We start from the raw sequence: 5218 nt of genomic DNA on the forward strand, positions 1-5218 counted from the left end.
TTCAATATATCAAAGCCAAGATCTTTGCATTTCTCTATGCTTTTTCTTACCCATTTATGCTTTTTCAGTTATATTTGAGAGTAGTATTTCATTCTTTCATGTGAAATGTTGAAACTTCAGTAGTGGGAGAAGTGGAACGTAAACTTACCTTTTATATTAGTAAACTGATTTTAAGCAATGTGTTTTTTGAAGATTTTATGTTGTAGAATGTTTTTTGTTCTTCAAGCTACTGTTCTTAACTTTATTTTCTCCTGTTAATGTTCTCAATGATTATCGAGCATATGCATTACCATGTGGCTTCAAGTGCAGTGTGCTCTTGCTCATAATTTTACTATATCTTGTTACTAAAATTGCAAGTTAATTGCAAATTACTCAGAGCTTGGATTTCTCCTCCAGTTGGTTAAAGGAAACCTAACGGGAAGGCAGATTTGTTGGTAAGTTCGAATGGCTTGCTAGTATCAAAGCGTAATGTATTTTCTTCCACTTATTTTTTCATCCTACCTAATTTTTGTGATTGATTAATTCCTTATTGATCTGCAGACGAGTTGCCTTACATACTAAATGATGATGACTACATATCGAAGTATCGAGCCAGCCTAAAAGCTGCAGTTCTCAGGGCAAAAGCATGTTCTTGAGCTTTATTTGAAGGGTATGATGTTTGCATATCAGCTCACGCTCAACCACCACCTAAAACTCTATCCCTGATAGTCAAGTCAACCGGTGGAAATGTAAGTTCTCTGTTATTGTACAAATCTCGAGTACTAGGTTTGGTTCTCTATATTACATATACAACCACTATAATATGGCTATCCTCCCATCTAATGAAGACGTGAAGTTCTCAACAAACAAGCACGTATACGAATTCTAGACATGGGTCAATAAATCATAGACATGGTGACGTGTCATTTTTTTCTAAAAATATAGGATAGTGCTAGAACACAGTTTTAATATATATAATTTAAAAAGTATGTATCATATTTATATAGAAATTCAAAGTCAATAAGTTTATGTATTTATATGCTTAAAAATAAGCTTGTCCTTCACTCAAAACTTATTCAAAGCCAAGAGTTTAATATGTGTGTGACCAATCTTGACCTTTATTGCATTGGAATACTTGTTGTCTAACACATCTACTGTACTAACTAGTGTTCAACACGTGTTCTCCGAGTGTTCCATACATATTGTTTATTGATACACTAGCCAAACTAGAGTGTATGTGCTTCTTAAGTCTTTAATATTTATGTTTGTTTTGATCCTAGGAATTGAGCATGTAATGTAAAAAGTCTATGCACAAGGGTCATATGGCCATCTCCGTGTTTCTTTAATTATCAAATTTGTTCAAGTTTTTAATTGTCTCTAGATCGAAATTTGGAGTTATTTTTTGTGATTTGGTTTACAAATACATACATTCATGTTTCTAATTATGATTACATTTTATTGTTTAGCTTGTCTTTGATCTTGAACTTACTATTATGTTGATTTAAATTCCATTTTAGCCTTAGAACTTTCAAAACATCCATTTTAATCATCGAGCTTCCAAAACGTAGCCAACTAACGATTTTAGTATTTTGTAAATTATTTTATCAACTAATATTCATTTATCCAATACTCATCGGTCATTTCTGCTATATGTGATTGGAATATATCTCATAGGAATCATTTTGAAAGTTGGGAAAAGATGGAAAATTTTAGGGACTAGAACAAGAATTTGTTTAATATTTTTTGATAGGGTGAATTCTTGCGATTTCCTTGTAGTATATACATAATTTTTTCTCTCATTTGGCAAATTCATTATGCTTGAAAATTTAGGTGATTCATGAGCTAGATAAAGTAAACAACGTATGGAAGACGATCTTTGTGGCTTGTGAGGAAGACGTGGAGGAAGCCTTGGTGGCCGTACAAAAAGGGATATGGACTTTCAACGTTGAATGGCTAATGGCATGTATAATGAGACCAGAAGTTGACCTGGAGGCCCCTCAATTTGCTGAGTCCCTATGAGAAACAAGGTCACCCTAACTTTCAGTTTTGAACAAGCAGCAGCAGCCATTTCGTCCTTGTGTAAATCCACTCTTTTCTCAACTCACTCTAATTTGGTACATAAACAAACTCTGATCGCTCCATCTCTATATTCATCAGTACATAAAAGACGATAAGTTTATTCATGGAGAAAGTTGGATGTAAGTATGTTTTAGGAATGGTCCTTCATTTAGTAACTTTGGGAATTGTAAAAATGAGGTAATGAAGTTCTATCAAGTTGAATGTTCTTGTTTATGTTGGATGAGACTGATTCTTGGATACCAGAATTAACTTGAAGTACGTGTTTGAGTTCCATTGGAGTGATTAGAGAAAAAATGTTCCTTTAAAAAGGGTAATTTTTTTATGTAGACTTTCTTTTTATTAAAATTGCTTAAAATACAATTTGAGAGTATTTCAATAGCTTTCAAAGAGTTGTCAAACACTTGTAGTTTTTAAAATAACATATTTTCAAAATTAATTACTGTAATAGTTAAACAAAAGATTCTTTCCCTTAGAACTTTTAAAGTTTGTCTAGTTACCTCTTAAACCTTTCAATTGTTTAATAGGTCTTTCAATTTTATGTTTTAAGTGTCTATAAATTTTGATTTTTTTTTATTTGTTAGATATAAATCTGAAGAAATGAATAAAGTAGATTTGTAAGTTTAAAATAGTTTAAAAGTTGAGAAATTAAATTTGTAGTTTAAAAAGTTGGAGTAAATAGTTTGTGTTAAGTCGGGTTGTGATATTTTATTTATTTATTTTAATAATAGAAGAGAGGGAGACGAAAACTGCAAACTGAAGGGAGAAGAAGCGGTGGCTGACTTTGTATATTTCTCCTTTCTTTTCAATTTGAGAAAATTTCTTTGCAATTCACTTTGAAAAGGAAATGAATATTTCTCCCTCAGACTTATCTCTCTCTTCTTTTCAATTTATTTTCAATTTTTTTGTGTGCTTCTCACAGTGTATGCATAATCTCTCTTTTCTTCCTTCTCTTTTCCTTCTCCAATCAACTTCACCACCGTCTTCCACCTACACCGAACGTCAAGCAAATTTTTTCCTATCGTCGCATAACCGTTAGCCCGAGTCACTCCAGTTCTGTCACGCCATGTATGTTTAGATCTGAATTGTTCGGTTATTTGTTGCACCGATCCGTCTCCGTTAGAATTTGATTCTCCACAATTTGGGTAAGTTATGGAATTTACATATAGAGTGAATTGAATGGATTAAATTGTTTGTGGAAGTGATTGATTTCTCTTCAATTATGTTTAGGTCGGTTCGTTGCACTTTAGTTTGAAAAAGAAGCTTAAGTAAGGTTATAAGGTAAGGGATTCTCTACTACTGGACTCACCTATAGTTTTGAATTGTGCTGTCTGTATAGTTACCTCTGATTGAGTAAAGATGTCAAAACGATATATATACATATGGATGTAGACTTGGTGTTGAATGTATACTGTGAATGACTGAAAAAAAAATATATACATGGATTGATGTAGACTTGATGTTGAATGCATATTGTGATTGTCTGGGAATATATATATATGTATGGATGTAGACAGGACGACAATTGTAGATTGTGTTTGTATGGAATGTGGATGTGAACTTGTGATTGTCGTTTAGATTGGGTGTAGGTTATACTAAAGTAGGGCTGTGTACTGGTGAATTGAGGGGTGTTATAACTATATAGTTTGATTGACTGATGTATTGATATGTTACTGGCGGACATTGGGCTCAAGTGAGATAGGTTGACTATTAGGGTTAAGTGAAAGGATTATATGTTGAAGTAGCTGGACTGTACTATGAATGAGTGTTAAGATGTTTAGAATGGATTGAGGGGAAAATTGTTAGATTTCTATTGGGTAGTTACCTTGCGGGTGTCCTACGGGATCACCACCTGATATGTGCATCCTTCGATAGCACTAGACTGATATGTGCATCCTTCGAGAGCATTAGACTGATATGTGTTTCTGCAGAACAGTAGACTGATTTATGCGTCCTTTGAGGTGTTAGACTGATTATGTGTATCCTACGGGATCACAAGACTGTGACTGTGCAGGGTACCCCAATAGGAAGTTAACAGTTTCTTTTTCCCCTAATGGGACCAATAGCGGGTCTCTTATTGGGTATGTTTATACTCATCCTTTCATGTTTAACTATTTCAGGCAAAGGTAACAAAGGAGGTAGACCGACGAGGGACAAGAAGGAGACGTGATTGCCATAAGGGAATGTTCTTCAAATGCTTTCGCTTTATGTTTCTTGTTTTTCCTTTGTACATGAGGTTGTTTAAAAATTTTGTGATGGAACTGAGTTTACGAACTGTTGTTTTGTAAATAGTACTTTTAAAGTTTTGGTTATTTGAAATAGGGCCCGAACTTAAGTTTGTTTTCTTTGATCGTATGATTTCAAGTGAATTTTACTATAATTTGTGTCAATCAAGGTCTCTTTGTCCAAATTAATGACTTCAACTTAGTTAGAAAAGTTGGATCGTTACAACAAATTTTAAGTATTAATGTAAGAATTATGTACTTCATTATAAAGATCGATAGTTTAAAGTTTTTTACGATAATTTACATGGAATTACACGATCAGTTACCACTATCAATAGAATCACTTACAAATATTAACACGATCGTGTACCGATAACAAGACGATTGTTTACACTATTCAATACGATCACCAATATCATATGATCGTGTACCCATGTCAACACGATAATTTATTTTAATCAATATTATCATTTACCGTTGTTAAATGGTCGTTTATCACGGTTAATAGGATCGTTTAATGTATATTATTTCATTGCACGATCGTTTACTTATTCTTGCATTGTGTTTAGTATTATCATTTTGTACATTTTATTCTTTTATTCAGTAATAAATGTATATCTATGTCTATCTATTTCTTTCTATCCCAATTAAATACTTAATTTTTTTTTTTTTTTTTTACAGATTATAATGTCTTTTCCTATTGTTGTTTTTTATGGAGGTCAATGGAATGGATGTAATATTTATGAGAATTACTTAGTTGCTGAAATTTTGGTAGATGTCCGAGTCAGCTTTAATTCTCTAGTTGATTTAATATGTGAACATGTAATGCCCAAAGAAAAGGTAAATATATATATATTTTTTTTTATTTTAATATTAAAAAATTTCTTTATTTTTTTTCTTTTCTTCTTTTTCTTTTTCTTTTCTTTTCTCCCTTTTTC

General features: G+C 32.3%; 2 long non-coding RNA genes across 2 annotated transcripts; both read left to right on the top strand.

Annotated features, from left to right (window-relative positions):
• The first annotated feature begins 382 nt into the window (after positions 1-382).
• On the top strand, positions 383-1830 carry LOC116405669. The gene is made up of 3 exons (XR_004218762.1): positions 383-434; positions 541-728; positions 1810-1830. It is a non-coding gene; the product is annotated as an uncharacterized LOC116405669 (long non-coding RNA).
• An 892-nt stretch (positions 1831-2722) lies between these two features.
• On the top strand, positions 2723-4403 carry LOC116405670. The gene is made up of 3 exons (XR_004218763.1): positions 2723-3200; positions 3286-3336; positions 4176-4403. It is a non-coding gene; the product is annotated as an uncharacterized LOC116405670 (long non-coding RNA).
• Positions 4404-5218: the final 815 nt, after the last annotated feature.

The sequence above is a fragment of the Cucumis sativus genome, unplaced genomic scaffold (assembly GCF_000004075.3).
Source record: "Cucumis sativus cultivar 9930 unplaced genomic scaffold, Cucumber_9930_V3 scaffold139, whole genome shotgun sequence".
NCBI classification, from domain to species: Eukaryota; Viridiplantae; Streptophyta; class Magnoliopsida; order Cucurbitales; family Cucurbitaceae; genus Cucumis; species Cucumis sativus.